Raw genomic sequence first — 11,693 nt, forward strand, 5'->3', positions numbered from 1 at the left:
AGGTTAATATCATGTGCAAAACTGTGTAGCATGAGGAGTGGTCTACAAAAAAAACAGGGTTTGGATGTTAAAGGAGTGGACATATATCTGTAGAAATGGAAAAGATGAGCCAGAGTGGTTATTTGGAGGAATTTGTAGTGCTGGGGTCTGTAATTAGCAACACAAACTTCAGTTGGAGCCTTCACCACTCCCACTTCTGGATTTGATATGCAGGATAATTATTCTAACAGTAATTATTATTATAGACTGTTATGTGTTGCAATTATAAATATGTGTGTTGTGTGTGATTATAATCACGGGTGATGCCTCATAGTGGCATTTAAATTAATACATTATTTATTTACTGAGTAGATGTCCTTTTCAAAAGAGGCTTACTGTACCTTGCCTTTTTTACATAGCATCCACTTATGCTGCTGGGTATCCACTGAGGAGATTTAGCATAAGTGCTTTGCTGAAGCATGACACTGCAGAGCCTTGCTCAGGATTTGAACCTGCAAACTCCCGGTTGTGCGCTCCTTATCTAAATGATAAAAGCAGTAAAATGGAATTTCAGTGTGTTGAAATGCAAAGTGACCGTGACCGAGCAAATGCAGGGTCCCGCCCACACCTGCCCCTCGCTCCCACTCCAGCAGGGTGTCAGAAAGACAAGTGTTTGAAGGAATCACATGTCTTGCCGCGAACGGTAACCATGTTAAAAAAAAAAAAAAATGCTGTCTCATTAATATGAAACAGTAGAGAAGCGTCTGGTTCCCCTATGATGTGTGATCCATCCCGAGGTCTTCTCTATGACAGCCTCTCCAGACTGCCAAGACCTTGTCAATACCACCCCCCATACATACACATGACGGGGAAGGGCGGTTGGGGGGGGGGGGGGGGATGGTGACATTGATTTATCTGGAGTTTGGCAGCCACACTCACGCTGGCAGAGAGCGTGTCATAGAGGTTTCGGGCAGCGCGGGGGGAACCAGGCGCGGTGTCGGAGCGCACACATCTGAAAAGCCATCGCCAAGCTTATCTCCCAGACCCCGCTCACGGGGCCCCCCGCCGCACCGCTGCGCTCGCCGGTTTGCACTCCAGCCGAGCTCAATCAGACCGCTTTGGCCAAGCCGTTAATTGAATGCTGATCTGCATTCTGCATCCCGCGGCAGCGATAGCCGTCTGCCAGGAGACCTTTGTAAAATAAATGCGTCGTTGCTGTTTGTTCTCCCAAAAGAAAACAAAAATTCTGAGCAAAACTAAAGGTTATTTGAGCCATTATTTTCATTCACGCCTCTCCTTTAAACCAATATCGGGCAGCTGTCTTGGCTGTGTTTGTTATTTGTAACAGTGATAAGTGCTCTAACTCTTAGTGAGCTACACTCATTTTGCATCCTTTACGCTGAATGCATTCTGTAGTAATAACTTGTTTATGTGAAAGGCCCAAATCAACAGCAACAAAAAAAAATGTCATGAGAAAAGCTCGTCTTATTACCAGCACAAACACACCTTCCACTGCATGGTCCTTTTTCACAAAGGACATATTGTAGATTGTTGTCAATAGATGTGACCTCCCTCCCTGTGTTCAAGCAGGAGCTCAATCAAGTCTGATCAATGGTTCTCAGTTTGAATAAAAGCCTGCGTACACAGTTAGTCTCTGCGCCCCGGAACTAGATCATAGTATCCACAAGGAAAACAAACCATCACAGATGGCAACATTGCAGACCATAAGGCAGTGTGTTTCAGTACTAAATCGTTTCAGTAGGGGGTACTGCAAAATGTTCCCTTCATCGTCTCCGTCTCTCTGTTCGGAACAATCGCGTCAGCATAGAAATGGCGTTTAGTTGTGCTTGGTGAACATTCAAGCTTCTGTTTCATTATGTTTAACTGAAAAGGTGGAAGTTTTTCAGTGCTGTGCATAATATTTGGAACAATCAGGCGTACACACACACACACACGTTACATGGGCATGTAGGCATACAGGTACTTAACATGCTATGTTTGTGCAGTTGGCTGTGTATGTGTGTGTGTGTGTGTGTGTGTGTCTATGTGTACATGTATGTTTGTGTGTGTGAGAGATCAGAAGAGCTCTTACTGCATAGACTTACACATCAAAAATGAAAATAAGGTTAAAGAAAAGGAGTCTGGCATAGTAAATAATATATCACTACACTGCAGATATCACAGCGCTACAAATGCATCACTGCTCATCTGGCCGCTCCACTCAATGGGGCACCTCGCTGTGGCTGTGTGTGTGAGATGTCATGTACATACGCAATTACATATGCGTGCAAACTGCACACACTCGCCCACATGTATGCACACAAACACACACGCGCACTCATCGTTACTGAGTTTCACACACAGGAAGAGAGGGGCAGAGAAAGAAGAGGGGAGGAGAAGAAGGGAGAGAGGAGCAGAGAAAGAGAGAAGGAGAAGAAAGAGGAGAGAGGAGAGGAGAGAGCAGGATGGGCGGGGGGGGCGCTGGCTCTCAGCCCTGATTACTCGCGGGTCATGCAGAGATTAAGTGTCCCCCGGCTGCGTGAGCTGCAGCAGGTGCCAGGGTCAGGCTGGACAGGTGTGCGTCAGCGGCGTGCGTGTCCTCAGCAGCGGGCATCCCCCGGCCAGGAGAGCCCGGCCCAGAGGGCGACCCTCCCGGCTCTGCACCGCTCTTATAATCACACCGGCGAGAGGCAGTTTGCCTCAAAGCGGGACCCGTAAACACGGCGGCAGATGCTGAAAGGGCCTGATTGTTGGGGCTGCTAGATGCAGAGGAGCCCAGCTCAGTGTGCAGAGACGGGGAGGGGTAGAAAGAGCCCTCTGCAGCTTATCTGAGCTACACCTCACCTCACCACACCTTTTAGAGCGTGGCTTTGATGCTACGCTCCTGCCTCGCTGTTCGTTTTCGGCCGCCTCCGTCTCCCCTGAATGACACCTTTCACAGCGCCCTGTCCCCAGGCTCTCCCCCCTTGGGCCGCTGCTGGGGAAAGAGGTGATGTCATCACTTCCTCCCGCAGTGGCAGGGGGCAGGAAGACGGTGCCAGATGCCCCCGTTTTACACGCTTTGATTTGTCTCTGCGCCACTTACTGTTTGGATGATATAAAAAAAACGTTTAAATTGAAAATGTTGATTCCATTAACCTTGCAGCTGAAGGCCACTTAGTGGGATCTAATTAAAAGAGAGGGGAATTAAAGAACATAAGGAGTGGTGTTATTGTTTTAAATAGGTGACAGTTTATTATTCACAGGGTCTACAGTGCAAATGTAATTTTTCCTCTTCAGTGTCTCTGCTTACTGTGTGCAGCGGCAGCAGCTTGGAACTGTGTGAGAGTCTCAGATGGACATGATGCTGTATAGAAACACACACACACACAGTAAACACAGAGTCTCTCTCTCTCTCTCTCACACACACACACACACACACACAGACACACACACATATATACTGCATGCATACACACACACATTTATATAATGTACACACAGTGTGTACATTTATATAATGTACATGCACATTATGTACACACGCATTTTTGCATATACGTGCTCACACACAGACACACATATATACACACTTACATGCATACATGTATGCACACACAGACACAAATATGTGTACAGCCATTTATGTAGGCATACACATACACACACACAAGCACACACATTAACACACATGTGGACATACAAAATGATTGCGCACGCACAGACATGCCTATGCATGCCTATACAGTACAAACATATAAACACACACACACACAGGCTCTCCCTCATGCAGCAGGTCAGGATCTGTGTTTAATCCCTGTTTGATGGAGTAGGGAGATGTGGTCTGGGTCGCCTTTGCTCAGCCGAGCTGCAGATCTGAGCAGTTTATCTGCAGCATGCCTGGAGCACAGCACACAGGGTGTTTCTCCTGCCAGAGCCTGGCAGGATGCTGATAACCAATGAGGGAGCAACACAGGTCACATTGGTCAAAGAGGCAGCCAATCGCTGCAGAGAATTAAGAGCAAGGAGACAGATGGAATCACCAGTAACCAGCAAGCCCCTTTGTTCTGTCTAATGCTAGGTGTCTCTTGATAAGCACTGCCAAAAAATGTACAAATAGCTGTTACAGAGTGGAGCGCACCACAGCGACTCTGAAGCATGCAGTGAAGGAGATACCTACCAACAATTAACAGCAAGTGTTTGTGGTAAAAGGTAGGGGTAAGAATATTGGCATACGTGGTTTTGAATATGGTCTGATCATCTTCTGCAGGCTGTGTTAAGCATGTAGCTGTAGTCTCTGTGCGTTTCCACAGTGCTGTGGTATTTCAGTGCTCAATCTCTCTGCTGTAACACCCATGGCAAGCTAAGCTGCCGTCTCTCTCCAGTGAACCAGGCACTACCACCTACTGGTATCTGTTGGTATTGCACCTATGCAGAAGACGGGGAGGTCAGACCAGGTCTGGTTTACCCTTCATTCACATCAGCAATGATAGCAGAACTCCCTCAGATGCCTTTTTATAATCATATAAGGATCACATCTGCATATGTCTATCTCCCTTTATGTGCAACCCATTCCACGCCTCTCACCCGTGCCTGTTCATTACACTACATTATTGCCATTTAGCAGATGCTGTTATCCAGAGTGACTTACATAGGCTACAGTTTATTTATGTTGTCCATTTATACAGCTGAATCTAGTGAGGCAATCCTGGGTTAACTACCTTGCCCAGGGGTACAGCAGCAGTGGCCCAGTGGGGAATCAAACCTGCAACTTTTCTAATGCTACATTGCATGTTCACTGTTCATGTGAGCACTACCATGTGACCCCCTCTTCCCACCCACTCCCGGATTTAATCAAAACTGCAAAGTCACCTCAAGCACTGTTCAAAAAAATTATCAAAGGAAAACCTTCAGATTAATCTGGCACTGTATAACAAGTTAGTGACCCCCCTGGATTTAATCAAAACCGCTCATCTTAAAGGAATGAGTTACCTTCTTTTAATATGGCATCTTATTCATCTAGGAAGGTTTTTGTGATTGGAAAGAGTTGGGTCTTTTGATTGAAACGCAACTTTCTGCTTACAGCTCTGTCCCGAGGTCAGCTCCGTGAACCTGTAGGAGTGCAGCAGGGCGAGAGTGAAACTGACCTCAGATCAGATGCCGACAGGCTGAACGTCCTGGTTAAAGTGAAGGCTGGGTGTGAGTGCGGTAGCTCTCTTGTCTGTGCTGCTGTCTGCTTGTTGTGCCATTGCCCTCCTGGTTGTGGGTTGCCAGCTTTGAGAGGGGGGGGGGTCTCCACGTTTCCCCCGGTCCCAGCTTTGACCAGGTTGGCTGTTCCGTGATAGTGCAATGCGCTGAACATCATTAGCTGGAAAATGGAAGTGCTTGTTCACCACCTGTGTTTAAAGTAGCACTGTACTGTACCTGAATGACAGTGCTTATAAAGTAGGGTGAGCTACCAGAGGACACACGATAATGTGGGCAGGGAAATGCACTGTGATAATGCCTCAAAGCTGGCAATGCATCCTAGATTTTATGGCATGTTTGCTTACCTTGAGATGTCATTTAAACACCCGTGAAGATTTTTAAAACGACTGAAGGCATGAATTACAGCAGCACTTTCATGCACCATTGCTACCTGTTTAGCTGCTGGAGATCCTCTTTCTGTGGTATAATTCACCTATGCATAGAGCACTAGATGTATATCGGGTCTAAAGATATTGTATTTTTCCAGATGCAGCAGATTTAGAGGAAAGAGACACTGTTGCCATATCAGTGACAGTCATGACAATGAACATACAAAGGAACAATGACACTTATCTGATAAAGATATGAAAAGGCAGGATTTGTTTCAGGCAAGCACTCTCAGAGTCCACTGTCTGTGTGGCTGTGTGTGTGTGTGTGTGTGTGTGTGTGTGTGCATTCATTCGCATGTGTATGGGTGTCTGCAGTCTGAAGTCTGTTTGGACCTTAACCTGAAGAAGAAGTTACTCCACTGTTTTTCTTTACTCTTGGTATATTTATAGTGCACGCCGTGTGTATGAGACTGTACAGCTTCTGCGCCAGTGGCAGCTGGTGGTACATTTGGGGCTTTTATCTGTCACACAAGGTCAGAATAAGTCCCAGCAGAGTCTGCCTTGTACCGATTCCTTAGCTGGAGCGGCGTCAGTGTTGTAAATCTGTCAGTCAGTCCGAGGGGAAAAGCTGGGGAAGAGATTGCACAGACACTTTCTCTCCTCACCCCAGAGTTTTCCAGGGAGGAAGGATGGCTATTCACTGCATTGAAATCATTTAGGTTTGGAAGCATGTTGGAAGTGGTGGCATAGCAGGGAGACAGGCGTAGCCACTGGTGATTGGTCAGGAAGAGAGGGACCCACGTTTTGTTTGGCCAGCAATTTTTTTGTTTTCCTCTTTTAAATAAAAGAGACCCAGTCTGAGGGTAAAGGAGACCAAAAACACACAGCAGTTTTCTAACACTGTGGTGCTTCTAACACTGACATGCACACACATGCACGCATGCACACACCAAAACTGAGCTGCCCCTCAGTCTGCATCTATGCCTCCTTTATGACAGGCCAGACCTTGACTGGGGGTAGGGAAAACCAAAAACGCAGAGCAAGCTTTGTAGCGCTTCTCACAATGGGAGAGAGAGAGACGCACCAAAACCCCAACTTCCAGCACCCTCAGTCTGCATCCAGGCCTCCTTCATAACAGGCCTAACAAAGGCAACAAGCGTCACCCAGGCTGATCAGAGGTCGGTCCCAGCTGGCAGGCTTCCTGTCTCTGAGGCTGCTGCTGTCCCGGATCCTGAAGCCTGCCAGGCCGTGGGAGAGGATTGCACAGCCAAAAACGGACAAAACAACTGTGGGAGGGGCCGTCTGTACTTCTGCCCTTCCCCTCTCTGGCTTCACAGTCAGCTCAGTTAAATCTTACTAGTTGTTGCTTCAGTCTGATATCCTTTCCTGACTTGGTAATGACGGAGGGAGTCGTGACCCAGCGTATAGAGGCTCATATTTGTTACCTGCATGTTCTCTGAGTGTTCGATCATAATAATGGGCTGCAGTGTGGTGTTCCAGGTGGGACCAGAGATATCATTTACCCAGACATTTCCAGGTCGATGTCCCAGGTGTGGCACTGCTGTTGTACCACTGAGCAAAGAATTTAACCTGCTGTGCTTCAGGTAAATATGTGGCTGTATAGATGGATAATATGTAAAAAAGGTGCTGTGGCGTGTTGGGTAAGTCCATAAATAATATGTTGGAATAAACAGGCCCAGACTGCAGCATGCTAATTCAGCCCAAAAACAGAATAAAGAGGGAAGTGATTTATCTTTTGTATAAAAATGGAGTTTGCATAGAGAATGCAGAGCCAAAGCTGTTAATCTTTGCTTTTTCCCAAAAGCGAGACATCACCTTGACAACAGTTTTTCCATGCTAAAACAAACCAGCAATCAGCCGTCACAATGAGTTTGGAGTCTGATGCTGAAGGAAATTACTGAGTGACTCGTTTTGCTGGGGAAAGTCCTATCCTATGCTGTTTCCCTGGTCCAGGTATGTTAATTATCAACATTGTGGCTTCTTGGTTTTCAATAGATCTGGAACTTGGAATGTCATCAAAATGAAAGCAACGGGCTGGAAAGGTGACAGAGCACTGGACACATCCTGGTCTCTGTCTAAAGCCACATTTTCACTGACCTGCTTTAGATCTTAGTCTGCTAGTCCGGCGGGGAGTGTTTCCATGGAATACCTGACCCAGAGCCGCAGTGTGCCAGCCAAACCCAGCTACAGCGCTGAGCTGGCCCAGAGCCCAGGTAAGCCAGGAGGAAGCAGGCATGTTTATGTTGCGTAAGATACCTTTGCGAACACCTTGCCGGGTAGCATAGGCTTGCTTCACAAATGATGGAGAGTCCAGGCGTGAAGGTGAAGACACACTTTAGCTCCTGAGCTGTGGCTTGGGTCCATATTCAGCATCATCAATACGCAGAGCAATGTACAGGCTTCTTGGAGGAGAGGGGCTCAAATTTTAAAAACGGGGCATGGCTTACCAATGGTTGATGGATGGTGGACCCCAAAAGGCAGGGGTTTCAGCCACCCTAGAGCCCGCTGGCCTCACAACCCCAAACCCCACTTCCCACCCACCACTGCATGTATGTGCCTGTTAATATGACATCAGTCAGTGTGGCTTGGGGTCATTTCCGCTTTAGTGTCAGTAAAACAGAAATAAAATCGTTGCACTTCAAGAGTTCTTCCTAAACATGAGCCAGTGAGAGACCGCTGAAGTTTGGCAAGCAATGTCTTTCAGTTATTCATCAAAAATAGATATGTGCATAGGTGGGAGCAACCTGTCCCAGAAACATTCAGCTTTAATGCTGTCCTGGGGTCAGCAGCGCCTCAGCAGGTCAGACAGCTAAGAGGCGGACCACCGTATCAGCTCTCGTTGGCACCGTACGCACAGCTAAAGCAGGTCAGTGAAAACCAGGCTGGGGTCACTTTGTATTAAACAGCAGGTTATGGAATAGGGACTACATTTTAAAACACCTTGAGACTGAACTCAGCCAAAATCAAATGTTCTCTCGAAGTATTGAATGTGTGTTCAGGAAGGCCCAGCAGTAACTCAAAGGAAACTCCCGATCATAACATCGGGAAAGAAATCTTAGCATACGTTTACCGTACATTTATTGAAAATGTGATAACTAACTCAGTAGTTTGGTTTCACAGCCTCCCACATAAAAACAAAACAAAGTTAGGGAGAGCTATCAGCAAAGGTTGTAAGCTAAGGAGTGTTAAACAACTGCAACTAGAGTGGCGGACCTCTACTGTCAGAAGAATGCTGGAGTCTGTCTGGCCATCTGTGTGTCTATGCTACTGTGCTTGCTCTGGTGGCGGATTCATTAGGATTTTAATAATCAGAAGAAGAGGAAGAGTGATAACATACTTTAGTGATATTACTTTCAAAGCTTTTTTGCTCTCACCCTAGGTGGTTGACAGCATAAGATAGAAGCTTTGAAAAAGCAGTTCCAGAATAATATCACAGAAACATATAAAATTAGAATGAAAAGAAATCCAAGAAAAGAATAAGTGTAAATGACTTATTAACCAGTAAAAGAGGATGATGAAAGTCAGAAGGGTTTCAGACTGCACCATGAAGTCTGGGAAAGGGAAATAGCTGTAGCTGGGTTTTAATAATGACCCCTCTGTCACAGTCTCTATTGGTGTTGGGTGATTGGTTCCAGAGGCATGGAGCGGAGCTGTGGAAGGCTGTAGGTTACATGATGTTCAGGGATTCTGGAGTGGCCGAGACTGAAGAGAGGGGGTTGTGAATGGGTGGGTGCAGCCAGGTACATTAGCATGGAGCATTATCCGCAGGTAACCAGGTGCTGTGCTGTGAGGATCCTTGTATGTCAGAAAGTGGAAGAGGAGCTTGGCATCCATCTTGTTTGCTTACTGTGGCGTCCTCAAGATTTCTTCAAGATTTTTGCTGGTGCACCATTCAAGTCCAAAACACAACTGGGCTAATTTGGAACTGCTAGAAGTTGGCCAGTTTTTTTTATATTTTATTTTTCTTGGCAAGGACAAAGGGGATCTTGTTTTGGAAATCCTGATACAAAGATAAATAGAGAGGCACAGCAAGTGTGTCTTTAATATGTTAGGTATTTGCTAAACAGACATACAGCATTTCATTCCACATGGTTGTGTATGCTGTGGGGACACTGGGGGTAGGAGTACTGTTCAGGAACTAGGCACTGCAGCCATCAACCCACTCCAACCCCCCATGTTACTGCGAGGGTGGCCCCATTTTGTGTGTGTGTGTCTGTGTGTCTGTGTCTGTGTGTGTTGTACTCTTCTTCATTTGTAAGTCACTTTGGATGAAAGCATCTGCCAAATGAATACATATATATGTAAATGTAAATCTGTGTGTTTGCACGCACGCGCGTGTGTTTTTGCATGTGTGTGTGTGTGTGTGTGTTTGTGCACGTTTATGTGTACTCCACCTCACTTGTAAGTCACTTTGGATAAAGGCATCTGCCAAATGAATAAATGTAAATGTAAATGTTTGTGCGTGCATGTGTGCATGTGTGTCTGCAGGTATGTGTGCGTATGTGTGCGTAAGATTACGCTATATTTGCTGATGAGACTGTATCAGACATTTTGGGGTCCATTTTTGTGCCATTGATTAAGATGCACTGTGCGTGTGTGTAAAGATGCCAGAGTCCAGGTGAGATGCAGCAGTTCTTACTGGGAGGGATCATCCCTGTCATCCCTGCATGCCCCCCCCCCCCCCCCCCCCCCCCTCCTCCTCCTCCTCCTCCTCCTCTTCCTCTTGCTGTTCCAGGGAGGGGGGTCAGATAAAGAGAGGCTCTGTTCATCGGCGTATCACGACAGCCGGTCAGTGGGGAACACTCTCTCAAGGACAGAGCAACAGTCACACAGATGGGATTCAGACCCTGCCCTGCAACCACTTATCATCCCACTGCGGTGTGTGTGTGTGTGTGTGTGTGTGTTTGTTAGTGTCCTTTGTGTTTCTCTGTTAGTGCCATCTCTCTGCGGGGGCCTGCTCCAATCTGATATGATTTATGCAGTATGTGTTTATATTTGCATGTACGCAGCAAAGTATGTGTGTATGTATGTTGGATGAACGCATTCAGGTGTTTATTCATGTGCATTCACTGTGTTTACATGGATGGAGGAGTTCATCTTCTGGGGGGTAATTTGGTCAGACAGCATGTGGCAGGTTTTCCTCCATTTTTGTGCTTGAATTCTCTGGATGATCACTCGACCAGCCTGTCTGCATGCTGCTTTTCAATGTGTACTCTGCATTCCTGATCACATCTCGATGCTCCCTCTCTCTCTCTCTCTCTCTCTCTCTCTCTCCCTCTCCCTCTCTCTCTCTCTCTCTCTCTCTCTCTCTGTTCAATTCAATTCAAAATGAATTGGCATTGGCATGACATATTTTAAAATACATATTGCCAAAGCACAATAATAACAACAATCAGTCATAACAATAACAAATGACAATACAAAAAAAACATTACTAATAACAGTTCAGTGGAACATTTTCTGAACTATGTCTACTGAACTATGTTCTGTTTAAAATTAGAATGAAGAGTCACTGTTGTCTCTCATTCTGTGGCAGGTAGTCACGTATTTTGCGGCCAAATTTACACAACACCCCTTCTCTCCAAGAAGGATTTGTAATCTCTATGTTTCAGGCGGGGTTGGGAAGTTTGTGTATTGTAATTGGAATTTTGGAAATAGCTTTCTCGAATTAGTTTGTACTTCTCACATTCTGTGAGAAAATGCAGCTGTGTCTCGACCTGCTGTTGCTTGCAGTGTGAGCCTCTTCTTTGGCCAGCCAGGTCTGCCTGTGTTGACCGGTCTCCATGGCAAGGCTGTGCTCCCTGAGTCTGTACTTTGTCAATCTTTTTTGTAATTTTTCACTGTGGTCAGTTAGTCTGCCACAGTGTATTCACGTTTTAGGGCCAGATAGCACGCTAATTTGCTTTGATTTTTTTTTTGTTTGAATTTTCCAATAGGAAATATAATTTTGTTTTTGTTGTGTTATAATTTGGTTGACTCTGATTGGTTCTGTTGGAGTGGAGCTGTCCTGAGGCTGCAAGGTATTAGTTGGGGATAGTGCTGAACTCAGCCTCAGGGCCAGTTGGCTGAGGGGGCTCTTTTCTTTGCTCAGCTCTTGGCATTGCAGGGCTTTGTAATGGTATGAGTGGGGGTCACTGT

General features: G+C 46.1%; 1 protein-coding gene across 2 annotated transcripts in view; it reads left to right on the plus strand.

Moving 5' to 3' along the window:
- Positions 1-11,693, plus strand: part of LOC118775144 (teneurin-2-like) — a 220,770-nt gene that overhangs the window by 70,779 nt on the left and 138,298 nt on the right. The gene's annotated exons all lie outside the window — the stretch shown is intronic.

This window comes from Megalops cyprinoides, chromosome 3, assembly GCF_013368585.1.
Source record: "Megalops cyprinoides isolate fMegCyp1 chromosome 3, fMegCyp1.pri, whole genome shotgun sequence".
Classification (NCBI taxonomy): Eukaryota; Metazoa; Chordata; class Actinopteri; order Elopiformes; family Megalopidae; genus Megalops; species Megalops cyprinoides.